Genomic DNA, 12,909 nt, shown 5'->3' on the forward strand with positions numbered 1-12,909 from the left:
ACATAGCAGAGGATGGTTTCGATCCATCGACGTCTGGGTTATGGGCCCAGCACGCATCCGCTGCGCCACTCTGCTGCTCATGTAAGTGTCCGAGATCCTGAAGTACTCACTCATCATGTGAAAGTACCAATGTGTTTCTTCATTGGTCAATGGAAGAAAAATCTTGCAAAACTCTCCAGATTATTGCCTTTTTAACCTTTTTCTAGGAAACTTTCTAGATGAATGCTTTTTAGCCTTTGTCAGTACATACTTTTGCAAGCTGTCTCTGTGGTGCAATCGATTAGCGCGTTCGGCTGTTAATCGAAAGGTTGGTGGTTCAATCCCACCCAGGGACGTAATTGACCGTGTGATCAAATTTTGGTGATCTTTAAGTAGACAAGTCAAAATTTCAAACCACCTCTTATAGTGTAGGGCAGGCATGTCCAAACTGCGGCCCTCCAGCTGTTGTGAAACTACATATCCCAGCATGCCCTGACACAGTTTTGCTGTCAGAGAATACTAAAGCTGTGTGAGGGCATGCTGGGATATGTAGTTTCTCAACAGCTGGAGGGCCGCAGTTTGGACATGCCTGGTGTAGGGTATCTGGCCTTCTCTGATGCAATCAGAGTCAGATTTGATTAAGTCATTTTATAAAAAACAGGAAGCACAATTTAGCATGGGGTTGCAGAGAAAAAAAATTATGCAGGCAGAGAAATCCAATTGAGTGATTAATCAGCTCTCCATTTTATGGCTTTATTTTTATGCTAACACATTTGCTCTCTGAAAAGTGCCCACAAAGCCAAGTGTCTGATTAACACCTTTGTAGGAATGGTTTTTCACCTATTACTGATTAAAACTTGCTTCATTGGAAAGGCAGCAAGATGCATCCTCATTACAATGTCCACTGAAATAATACAGGTTGACACCAGGAAACATAAACCTCACTGCATCCTTGCTGCTTTCTCAAGTGGGAATCTGTTTAATGTGAAAAACAGGTGATATCTAATCAGCCCACAGGTAAGAAGTTAAGAAAATCTTTATTTAAGGGTGAAGATGTTTCTCACAAAATCATTGCCCCAATGCATCATTGAAATTCAAGCTGGAAAGATGATTTTGAAATATCAATTGTACATTTTGCATTGCTCTTCTGGTGACAATGTAGCTTGTTTTTGTCAATTACCATTTCAGTAATAGGGTAAAGAAAATTAAGTGGATTTCTGAAAGAAAACAATGCTGTCAATATACTATTAAAACAAATTAAAATGTTAAAAGTTATTGTACTTTAAGTAAAAATAAAAGAGTCAAAATATCAATCCCAGTTTTGGAAGAATTTAATTAACAAAAAAATAAGTGCACATAGCAGAGGATGGTTTCGATCCATCGACCTCTGGGTTATGGGCCCAGCACGCTTCCACTGCGCCACTCTGCTGCTCATGTAAGTGTAAGAGATCCTGAAGTACTCACTCATCATGTGAAAGTACCAATGTGTTTCTTCGTTGGTCAATGGAAGAAAAATCTTGCAAAACTCTCCAGATTATTGCCTTTTTAACCTTTTTCTAGGAAACTTTGTAGATGAATGCTTTTTAGCCTTTGTCAGTACATGCTTTTGCAAGCTGTCTCTGTGGTGCAATCGATTAGCGCGTTCGGCTGTTAACCGAAAGGTTGGTGGTTCAATCCCACCCAGGGACGTAATTGACCGTGTGATCAAATTTTGGTGATCTTTAAGTAGACAAGTCAAAATTTCAAACCACCTCTTATAGTGTAGGGTACCTGGCCTTCTCTGATGCAGTCAGATTTGATTAAGTCATTTTATAAAAAACAGGAAGCACAATTTAGCATGGGGTTGCAGAGAAAAAAAATTATGCAGGCAGAGAAATCCAATTGAGTGATTAATCAGCTCTCCATTTTATGGCTTTATTTTTATGCTAACACATTTGCTCTCTGAAGAGTGTCCACAAAGCCAAGTCTCTGATTAACACCTTTGTAGGAATGGTTTTTCACCTATTACTGATTAAAACTTGCTTCATTGGAAAGGCAGCAAGATGCATCCTCATTACAATGTCCACTGAAATAATACAGGTTGACACCAGGAAACATAAACCTCACTGCATCCTTGCTGCTTTCTCAAGTGGGAATATGTTTAATGTGAAAACCAGGTGATATCTAATCAGCACACAGGTAAAAAGTTAAGAAAATCTTTCTTTAAGGGTGAAGATGTTTCTCACAAAATCGTTGCCCCAATGCATCATTGAAATTCAAGCTGGAAAGATGATTTTGAAATATCAATTGTACATTTTGCATTGCTCTTCTGGTGACAATGTAGCTTGTTTTTGTCAATTACCATTTCAGTAAAAGGGTAAAGAAAATTAAGTGGATTTCTGAAAGAAAACAATGCTGTCAATATACTATTAAAACAAATTAAAATGTTAAAAGTTATTGTACTTTAAGTAAAAATAAAAGAGTCAAAATATCAATCCCAGTTTTGGAAGAATTTAATTAACAAAAAAAGAAATGCACATAGCAGAGGATGGTTTCGATCCATCGACCTCTGGGTTATGGGCCCAGCACGCTTCCGCTGCGCCACTCTGCTGCTCATTTAAGTGTCAGAGATCCTGATGTACTCACTCATCATGTGAAAGTACCAATGTGTTTCTTCGTTGGTCAATGGAAGAAAAATCTTGCAAAACTCTCCAGATTATTGCCTTTTTAACCTTTTTCTAGGAAACTTTCTAGATGAATGCTTTTTAGCCTTTGTCAGTACATGCTTTCACAAGCTGTCTCTGTGGCGCAATCGGTTAGCGCATTCGGCTGTTAACCAAAAGGTTGGTTGTTCAATCCCACCCAGGGACGTAACTGACCGTGTGATCAAATTTTGGTGATCTTTAAGTAGACAAGTCAAAATTTCAAACCACCTCTTATAGTGTAGGGTACCTGGCCTTCTCTGATGCAATCAGAGTCAGATTTGATTAAGTCATTTTATAAAAAACAGGAAGCACAATTTAGCATGGGGTTGCAGAGAAAAAAAATTATGCAGGCAGAGAAATCCAATTGAGTGATTAATCAGCTCTCCATTTTATGGCTTTATTTTTATGCTAACACATTTGCTCTCTGAAAATTAACACCTTTGTAGGAATGGTTTTTCACCTATTACTGATTAAAACTTGCTTCATTGGAAAGGCAGCAAGATGCATCCTCATTACAATGTCCACTGAAATAATACAGGTTGACACCAGGAAACATAAACCTCACTGCATCCTTGCTGCTTTCTCAAGTGGGAATCTGTTTAATGTGAAAACCAGGTGATATCTAATCAGCACACAGGTAAGAAGTTAAGAAAATCTTTATTTAAGGGTGAAGATGTTTCTCACAAAATCGTTGCCCCAATGCATCATTGAAATTAAAGCTGGAAAGATGATTTTGAAATATCAATTGTACATTTTGCATTGCTCTTCTGGTGACATTGTAGATTGTTTTTGTCAATTACCATTTCAGTAAAAGGGTAAAGAAAATTAAGTGGATTTCTGAAAGAAAACAATGCTGTCAATATACTATTAAAACAAATTAAAATGTTAAAAGTTATTGTACTTTAAGTAAAAATAAAAGAGTCAAAATATCAATCCCAGTTTTGGAAGAATTTAATTAACAAAAAAATAAGTGCACATAGCAGAGGATGGTTTCGATCCATCAACCTCTGGGTTATGGGCCCAGCACGCTTCCGCTGCGCCACTCTGCTGCTCATGTAAGTGTAGGAGATCCTGAAGTACTCACTCATCATGTGAAAGTACCAATGTGTTTCTTCGTTGGTCAATGGAAGAAAAATCTTGCAAAACTCTCCAGATTATTGCCTTTTTAACCTTTTTCTAGGAAACTTTCTAGATGAATGCTTTTTAGCCTTTGTCAGTACATGCTTTTGCAAGCTGTCTCTGTGGCGCAATCGGTTAGCGCATTCGGCTGTTAACCGAAAGGTTGGTGGTTCAATCCCACCCAGGGACTTAACTGACCGTGTGATCAAATTTTGGTGATCTTTAAGTAGACAAGTCAAAATTTCAAACCACCTCTTATAGTGTAGGGTACCTGGCCTTCTCTGATGCAATCAGAGTCAGATTTGATTAAGTCATTTTATAAAAAACAGGAAGCACAATTTAGCATGGGGTTGCAGAGAAAAAAAATTATGCAGGCAGAGAAATCCAATTGAGTGATTAATCAGCTCTCCATTTTATGGCTTTATTTTTATGCTAACACATTTGCTCTCTGAAAAGTGTCCACAAAGCCATGTCTCTGATTAACACCTTTGTAGGAATGGTTTTTCACCTATTACTGATTAAAACTTGCTTCATTGGAAAGGCAGCAAGATGCATCCTCATTACAATGTCCACTGAAATAATACAGGTTGACACCAGGAAACATAAACCTCACTGCATCCTTGCTGCTTTCTCAAGTGGGAATCTGTTTAATGTGAAAACCAGGTGATATCTAATCAGCACACAGGTAAGAAGTTAAGAAAATCTTTATTTAAGGGTGAAGATGTTTCTCACAAAATCGTTGCCCCAATGCATCATTGAAATTCAAGATGGAAAGATGATTTTGAAATATCAATTGTACATTTTGCATTGCTCTTCTGGTGACAATGTAGCTTGTTTTTGTCAATTACCATTTCAGTAATAGGGTAAAGAAAATTAAGTGGATTTCTGAAAGAAAACAATGCTGTCAATATACTATTAAAACAAATTAAAATGTTAAAAGTTATTGTACTTTAAGTAAAAATAAAAGAGTCAAAATATCAATCCCAGTTTTGGAAGAATTTAATTAACAAGAAATTAAGTGCACATAGCAGAGGATGGTTTCGATCCATCAACCTCTGGGTTATGGGCCCAGCACGCTTCCGCTGCGCCACTCGGCTGCTCATGTTAGTGTCAGAGATCCTGAAGTACTCACTCATCATGTGAAAGTACCAATGTGTTTCTTCGTTGGTCAATGGAAGAAAAATCTTGCAAAACTCTCCAGATTATTGCCTTTTTAACCATTTTCTAGGAAACTTTCTAGATGAATGCTTTTTAGCCTTTGTCAGTACAAGCTTTTGCAAGCTGTCTCTGTGGCGCAATCGGTTAGCGCATTCGGCTGTTAACCGAAAGGTTGGTGGTTCAATCCCACCCAGGGACGTAAATGACCGTGTGATCAAATTTTGGTGATCTTTAAGTAGACAAGTCAAAATTTCAAACCACCTCTTATAGTGTAGGGTACCTGGCCTTCTCTGATGCAATCAGAGTCAGATTTGATTAAGTCATTTTATAAAAAACAGGAAGCACAATTTAGCATGGGGTTGCCGAGAAAAAAAATTATGCAGGCAGAGAAATCCAATTGAGTGATTAATCAGCTCTCCATTTTATGGCTTTATTTTTATGCTAACACATTTGCTCTCTGAAAAGTGTCCACAAAGCCAAGTCTCTGATTAACACCTTTGTAGGAATGGTTTTTCACCTATTACTGATTAAAACTTGCTTCTTTGGAAAGGCAGCAAGATGCATCCTCATTACAATGTCCACTGAAATAATACAGGTTGACACCAGGAAACATAAACCTCACTGCATCCTTGCTGCTTTCTCAAGTGGGAATCTGTTTAATGTGAAAACCAGGTGATATCTAATCAGCACTCAGGTAAGAAGTTAAGAAAATCTTTCTTTAAGGGTGAAGATGTTTCTCACAAAATCGTTGCCCCAATGCATCATTGAAATTCAAGCTGGAAAGATGATTTTGAAATATCAATTGTACATTTTGCATTGCTCTTCTGGTGACAATGTAGCTTGTTTTTGTCAATTACCATTTCAGTAATAGGGTAAAGAAAATTAAGTGGATTTCTGAAAGAAAACAATGCTGTCAATATACTATTAAAACAAATTAAAATGTTAAAAGTTATTGTACTTTAAGTAAAAATAAAAGAGTCAAAATATCAATCCCAGTTTTGGAAGAATTTAATTAACAAAAAATTAAGTGCACATAGCAGACGATGGTTTCGATCCATCGACCTCTGGGTTATGGGCCCAGCACGCATCCGCTGCGCCACTCTGCTGCTCATGTAAGTGTTCGAGATCCTGAAGTACTCACTCATCATGTGAAAGTACCAATGTGTTTCTTCATTGGTCAATGGAAGAAAAATCTTGCAAAACTCTCCAGATTATTGCCTTTTTAACCTTTTTCTAGGAAACTTTCTAGATGAATGCTTTTTAGCCTTTGTCAGTACATACTTTTGCAAGCTGTCTCTGTGGTGCAATCGATTAGCGCGTTCGGCTGTTAATCGAAAGGTTGGTGGTTCAATCCCACCCAGGGACGTAATTGACCGTGTGATCAAATTTTGGTGATCTTTAAGTAGACAAGTCAAAATTTCAAACCACCTCTTATAGTGTAGGGCAGGCATGTCCAAACTGCGGCCCTCCAGCTGTTGTGAAACTACATATCCCAGCATTCCCTGACACAGTTTTGCTGTCAGAGAATACTAAAGCTGTGTGAGGGCATGCTGGGATATGTAGTTTCTCAACAGCTGGAGGGCCGCAGTTTGGACATGCCTGGTGTAGGGTATCTGGCCTTCTCTGATGCAATCAGAGTCAGATTTGATTAAGTCATTTTATAAAAAACAGGAAGCACAATTTAGCATGGGGTTGCAGAGAAAAAAAATTATGCAGGCAGAGAAATCCAATTGAGTGATTAATCAGCTCTCCATTTTATGGCTTTATTTTTATGCTAACACATTTGCTCTCTGAAAAGTGCCCACAAAGCCAAGTGTCTGATTAACACCTTTGTAGGAATGGTTTTTCACCTATTACTGATTAAAACTTGCTTCATTGGAAAGGCAGCAAGATGCATCCTCATTACAATGTCCACTGAAATAATACAGGTTGACACCAGGAAACATAAACCTCACTGCATCCTTGCTGCTTTCTCAAGTGGGAATCTGTTTAATGTGAAAAACAGGTGATATCTAATCAGCCCACAGGTAAGAAGTTAAGAAAATCTTTATTTAAGGGTGAAGATGTTTCTCACAAAATCATTGCCCCAATGCATCATTGAAATTCAAGCTGGAAAGATGATTTTGAAATATCAATTGTACATTTTGCATTGCTCTTCTGGTGACAATGTAGCTTGTTTTTGTCAATTACCATTTCAGTAATAGGGTAAAGAAAATTAAGTGGATTTCTGAAAGAAAACAATGCTGTCAATATACTATTAAAACAAATTAAAATGTTAAAAGTTATTGTACTTTAAGTAAAAATAAAAGAGTCAAAATATCAATCCCAGTTTTGGAAGAATTTAATTAACAAAAAAATAAGTGCACATAGCAGAGGATGGTTTCGATCCATCGACCTCTGGGTTATGGGCCCAGCACGCTTCCGCTGCGCCACTCTGCTGCTCATGTAAGTGTAAGAGATCCTGAAGTACTCACTCATCATGTGAAAGTACCAATGTGTTTCTTCGTTGGTCAATGGAAGAAAAATCTTGCAAAACTCTCCAGATTATTGCCTTTTTAACCTTTTTCTAGGAAACTTTGTAGATGAATGCTTTTTAGCCTTTGTCAGTACATGCTTTTGCAAGCTGTCTCTGTGGTGCAATCGATTAGCGCGTTCGGCTGTTAACCGAAAGGTTGGTGGTTCAATCCCACCCAGGGACGTAATTGACCGTGTGATCAAATTTTGGTGATCTTTAAGTAGACAAGTCAAAATTTCAAACCACCTCTTATAGTGTAGGGTACCTGGCCTTCTCTGATGCAGTCAGATTTGATTAAGTCATTTTATAAAAAACAGGAAGCACAATTTAGCATGGGGTTGCAGAGAAAAAAAATTATGCAGGCAGAGAAATCCAATTGAGTGATTAATCAGCTCTCCATTTTATGGCTTTATTTTTATGCTAACACATTTGCTCTCTGAAAAGTGTCCACAAAGCCAAGTCTCTGATTAACACCTTTGTAGGAATGGTTTTTCACCTATTACTGATTAAAACTTGCTTCATTGGAAAGGCAGCAAGATGCATCCTCATTACAATGTCCACTGAAATAATACAGGTTGACACCAGGAAACATAAACCTCACTGCATCCTTGCTGCTTTCTCAAGTGGGAATATGTTTAATGTGAAAACCAGGTGATATCTAATCAGCACACAGGTAAAAAGTTAAGAAAATCTTTCTTTAAGGGTGAAGATGTTTCTCACAAAATCGTTGCCCCAATGCATCATTGAAATTCAAGCTGGAAAGATGATTTTGAAATATCAATTGTACATTTTGCATTGCTCTTCTGGTGACAATGTAGCTTGTTTTTGTCAATTACCATTTCAGTAAAAGGGTAAAGAAAATTAAGTGGATTTCTGAAAGAAAACAATGCTGTCAATATACTATTAAAACAAATTAAAATGTTAAAAGTTATTGTACTTTAAGTAAAAATAAAAGAGTCAAAATATCAATCCCAGTTTTGGAAGAATTTAATTAACAAAAAAATAAGTGCACATAGCAGAGGATGGTTTCGATCCATCAACCTCTGGGTTATGGGCCCAGCACGCTTCCGCTGCGCCACTCTGCTGCTCATGTAAGTGTAGGAGATCCTGAAGTACTCACTCATCATGTGAAAGTACCAATGTGTTTCTTCGTTGGTCAATGGAAGAAAAATCTTGCAAAACTCTCCAGATTATTGCCTTTTTAACCTTTTTCTAGGAAACTTTCTAGATGAATGCTTTTTAGCCTTTGTCAGTACATGCTTTTGCAAGCTGTCTCTGTGGCGCAATCGGTTAGCGCATTCGGCTGTTAACCGAAAGGTTGGTGGTTCAATCCCACCCAGGGACTTAACTGACCGTGTGATCAAATTTTGGTGATCTTTAAGTAGACAAGTCAAAATTTCAAACCACCTCTTATAGTGTAGGGTACCTGGCCTTCTCTGATGCAATCAGAGTCAGATTTGATTAAGTCATTTTATAAAAAACAGGAAGCACAATTTAGCATGGGGTTGCAGAGAAAAAAAATTATGCAGGCAGAGAAATCCAATTGAGTGATTAATCAGCTCTCCATTTTATGGCTTTATTTTTATGCTAACACATTTGCTCTCTGAAAAGTGTCCACAAAGCAAAGTCTCTGATTAACACCTTTGTAGGAATGGTTTTTCACCTATTACTGATTAAAACTTGCTTCATTGGAAAGGCAGCAAGATGCATCCTCATTACAATGTCCACTGAAATAATACAGGTTGACACCAGGAAACATAAACCTCACTGCATCCTTGCTGCTTTCTCAAGTGGGAATCTGTTTAATGTGAAAACCAGGTGATATCTAATCAGCACACAGGTAAGAAGTTAAGAAAATCTTTATTTAAGGGTGAAGATGTTTCTCACAAAATCGTTGCCCCAATGCATCATTGAAATTCAAGATGGAAAGATGATTTTGAAATATCAATTGTACATTTTGCATTGCTCTTCTGGTGACAATGTAGCTTGTTTTTGTCAATTACCATTTCAGTAATAGGGTAAAGAAAATTAAGTGGATTTCTGAAAGAAAACAATGCTGTCAATATACTATTAAAACAAATTAAAATGTTAAAAGTTATTGTACTTTAAGTAAAAATAAAAGAGTCAAAATATCAATCCCAGTTTTGGAAGAATTTAATTAACAAGAAATTAAGTGCACATAGCAGAGGATGGTTTCGATCCATCAACCTCTGGGTTATGGGCCCAGCACGCTTCCGCTGCGCCACTCGGCTGCTCATGTTAGTGTCAGAGATCCTGAAGTACTCACTCATCATGTGAAAGTACCAATGTGTTTCTTCGTTGGTCAATGGAAGAAAAATCTTGCAAAACTCTCCAGATTATTGCCTTTTTAACCATTTTCTAGGAAACTTTCTAGATGAATGCTTTTTAGCCTTTGTCAGTACAAGCTTTTGCAAGCTGTCTCTGTGGCGCAATCGGTTAGCGCATTCGGCTGTTAACCGAAAGGTTGGTGGTTCAATCCCACCCAGGGACGTAAATGACCGTGTGATCAAATTTTGGTGATCTTTAAGTAGACAAGTCAAAATTTCAAACCACCTCTTATAGTGTAGGGTACCTGGCCTTCTCTGATGCAATCAGAGTCAGATTTGATTAAGTCATTTTATAAAAAACAGGAAGCACAATTTAGCATGGGGTTGCCGAGAAAAAAAATTATGCAGGCAGAGAAATCCAATTGAGTGATTAATCAGCTCTCCATTTTATGGCTTTATTTTTATGCTAACACATTTGCTCTCTGAAAAGTGTCCACAAAGCCAAGTCTCTGATTAACACCTTTGTAGGAATGGTTTTTCACCTATTACTGATTAAAACTTGCTTCTTTGGAAAGGCAGCAAGATGCATCCTCATTACAATGTCCACTGAAATAATACAGGTTGACACCAGGAAACATAAACCTCACTGCATCCTTGCTGCTTTCTCAAGTGGGAATCTGTTTAATGTGAAAACCAGGTGATATCTAATCAGCACTCAGGTAAGAAGTTAAGAAAATCTTTCTTTAAGGGTGAAGATGTTTCTCACAAAATCGTTGCCCCAATGCATCATTGAAATTCAAGCTGGAAAGATGATTTTGAAATATCAATTGTACATTTTGCATTGCTCTTCTGGTGACAATGTAGCTTGTTTTTGTCAATTACCATTTCAGTAATAGGGTAAAGAAAATTAAGTGGATTTCTGAAAGAAAACAATGCTGTCAATATACTATTAAAACAAATTAAAATGTTAAAAGTTATTGTACTTTAAGTAAAAATAAAAGAGTCAAAATATCAATCCCAGTTTTGGAAGAATTTAATTAACAAAAAATTAAGTGCACATAGCAGACGATGGTTTCGATCCATCGACCTCTGGGTTATGGGCCCAGCACGCTTCCGCTGCGCCACTCGGCTGCTCATGTTAGTGTCAGAGATCCTGAAGTACTCACTCATCATGTGAAAGTACCAATGTGTTTCTTCGTTGGTCAATGGAAGAAAAATCTTGCAAAACTCTCCAGATTATTGCCTTTTTAACCTTTTTCTAGGAAACTTTCTAGATGAATGCTTTTTAGCCTTTGTCAGTACATGCTTTTGCAAGCTGTCTCTGTGGCGCAATCGGTTAGCGCATTCGACTGTTAACCGAAAGGTTGGTGGTTCAATCCCACCCAGGGACGTAAATGACCGTGTGATCAAATTTTGGTGATCTTTAAGTAGACAAGTCAAAATTTCAAACCACCTCTTATAGTGTAGGGTACCTGGCCTTCTCTGATGCAATCAGAGTCAGATTTGATTAAGTCATTTTATAAAAAACAGGAAGCACAATTTAGCATGGGGTTGCAGAGAAAAAAAATTATGCAGGCAGAGAAATCCAATTGAGTGATTAATCAGCTCTCCATTTTATGGCTTTATTTTTATGCTAACACATTTGCTCTCTGAAAATTAACACCTTTGTAGGAATGGTTTTTCACCTATTACTGATTAAAACTTGCTTCATTGGAAAGGCAGCAAGATGCATCCTCATTACAATGTCCACTGAAAGAATACAGGTTGACACCAGGAAACATAAACCTCACTGCATCCTTGCTGCTTTCTCAAGTGGGAATCTGTTTAATGTGAAAACCAGGTGATATCTAATCAGCACACAGGTAAGAAGTTAAGAAAATCTTTCTTTAAGTGTGAAGATGTTTCTCACAAAATTGTTGCCCCAATTCATCATTGAAATTCAAGCTGGAAAGATGATTTTGAAATATCAATTATACATTTTGCATTGCTCTTCTGGTGACAATGTAGCTTGTTTTTGTCAATTACCATTTCAGTAATAGGGTAAAGAAAATTAAGTGGATTTCTGAAAGAAAACAATGCTGTCAATATACTATTAAAACAAATTAAAATGTTAAAAGTTATTGTACTTTAAGTAAAAATAAAAGAGTCAAATATCAATTCCAGTTTTGGAAGAATTTAATTAACAAAAAAATAAGTGCACATAGCAGAGGATGGTTTCGATCCATCGACCTCTGGGTTATGGGCCCAGCACGCTTCCGCTGAGCCACTCTGTTGCTCATGTTAGTGTTAGAGACCCTGAAGTACTCACTCATCATGTGAAAGTACCAATGTGTTTCTTCGTTGGTCAATGGAAGAAAAATCTTGCAAAACTCTCCAGATTATTGCCTTTTTAACCTTTTTCTAGGAAACTTTCTAGATGAATGCTTTTTAGCCTTTGTCAGTACATGCTTTTGCAAGCTGTCTCTGTGGCGCAACCGGTAAGCGCATTTGGCTGTTAACCTAAAGGTTGGTGGTTCAATCCCACCCAGGGATGTTATTGACCGTGTGATCAAGTCTTGGTGATCTTTAAGTAGACAAGTCAAAATTTCAAACCACCTCTTATAGTGTAGGGTACCTGGCCTTCTCTGATGCAGTCAGATTTGATTAAGTCATTTTATAAAAATCAGGAAGCACAATTTAGCATGGGGTTGCAGAGAAAAAAAATTATGCAGGCAGAGAAATCCAATTGAGTGATTAATCAGCTCTCCATTGTATGGCTTTATTTTTATGCTAACACATTTGCTCTCTGAAAAGTGTCCACAAAGCCAAGTCTCTGATTAACTCCTTTGTAGGAATGGTTTTTCACCTATTACTGATTAAAACTTGCTTCATTGGAAAGGCAGCAAGATGCATCCTCATTACAATGTCCACTGAAATAATACAGGTTGACACCAGGGAACATAAACCTCACTGCATCCTTGCTGCTTTCTCAAGTGGGAATCTGTTTAATGTGAAAACCAGGTGATATCTAATCAGCACACAGGTAAGAAGTTAAGAAAATCTTTATTTAAGGGTGAAGATGTTTCTCACAAAATCGTTGCCCCAATGCATCATTGAAATTCAAGCTGGAAAGATGATTTTGAAATATCAATTGTACATTTTGCATTGCTCTTCTGGTGACAATGTA

The 12,909-nt window shown here is 37.4% G+C and overlaps 10 non-coding genes across 10 annotated transcripts; 5 read left to right on the plus strand and 5 right to left on the minus strand.

The window, feature by feature from the left end:
• Positions 1 to 1,336: 1,336 nt before the first annotated feature.
• TRNAM-CAU (transfer RNA methionine (anticodon CAU)) lies at positions 1,337 to 1,408 on the minus strand. The gene has a single exon. It is a non-coding gene; the product is annotated as a tRNA-Met (tRNA).
• Positions 1,409 to 2,497: 1,089 nt separating this feature from the next.
• Positions 2,498 to 2,569, minus strand: TRNAM-CAU (transfer RNA methionine (anticodon CAU)). The gene has a single exon. It is a non-coding gene; the product is annotated as a tRNA-Met (tRNA).
• Positions 2,570 to 3,640: 1,071 nt separating this feature from the next.
• Positions 3,641 to 3,712, minus strand: TRNAM-CAU (transfer RNA methionine (anticodon CAU)). Its single transcript has one exon. It is a non-coding gene; the product is annotated as a tRNA-Met (tRNA).
• A 186-nt stretch (positions 3,713 to 3,898) lies between these two features.
• TRNAN-GUU (transfer RNA asparagine (anticodon GUU)) lies at positions 3,899 to 3,972 on the plus strand. Its single transcript has one exon. It is a non-coding gene; the product is annotated as a tRNA-Asn (tRNA).
• Positions 3,973 to 5,065: 1,093 nt separating this feature from the next.
• TRNAN-GUU (transfer RNA asparagine (anticodon GUU)) lies at positions 5,066 to 5,139 on the plus strand. Its single transcript has one exon. It is a non-coding gene; the product is annotated as a tRNA-Asn (tRNA).
• Positions 5,140 to 7,307: 2,168 nt separating this feature from the next.
• Positions 7,308 to 7,379, minus strand: TRNAM-CAU (transfer RNA methionine (anticodon CAU)). Its single transcript has one exon. It is a non-coding gene; the product is annotated as a tRNA-Met (tRNA).
• A 1,089-nt stretch (positions 7,380 to 8,468) lies between these two features.
• Positions 8,469 to 8,540, minus strand: TRNAM-CAU (transfer RNA methionine (anticodon CAU)). The gene has a single exon. It is a non-coding gene; the product is annotated as a tRNA-Met (tRNA).
• A 186-nt stretch (positions 8,541 to 8,726) lies between these two features.
• Positions 8,727 to 8,800, plus strand: TRNAN-GUU (transfer RNA asparagine (anticodon GUU)). The gene has a single exon. It is a non-coding gene; the product is annotated as a tRNA-Asn (tRNA).
• A 1,093-nt stretch (positions 8,801 to 9,893) lies between these two features.
• On the plus strand, positions 9,894 to 9,967 carry TRNAN-GUU (transfer RNA asparagine (anticodon GUU)). The gene has a single exon. It is a non-coding gene; the product is annotated as a tRNA-Asn (tRNA).
• A 1,093-nt stretch (positions 9,968 to 11,060) lies between these two features.
• On the plus strand, positions 11,061 to 11,134 carry TRNAN-GUU (transfer RNA asparagine (anticodon GUU)). The gene has a single exon. It is a non-coding gene; the product is annotated as a tRNA-Asn (tRNA).
• Positions 11,135 to 12,909: the final 1,775 nt, after the last annotated feature.

Source organism: Pseudophryne corroboree, chromosome 4 (assembly GCF_028390025.1).
Source record: "Pseudophryne corroboree isolate aPseCor3 chromosome 4, aPseCor3.hap2, whole genome shotgun sequence".
Taxonomy (NCBI): Eukaryota; Metazoa; Chordata; class Amphibia; order Anura; family Myobatrachidae; genus Pseudophryne; species Pseudophryne corroboree.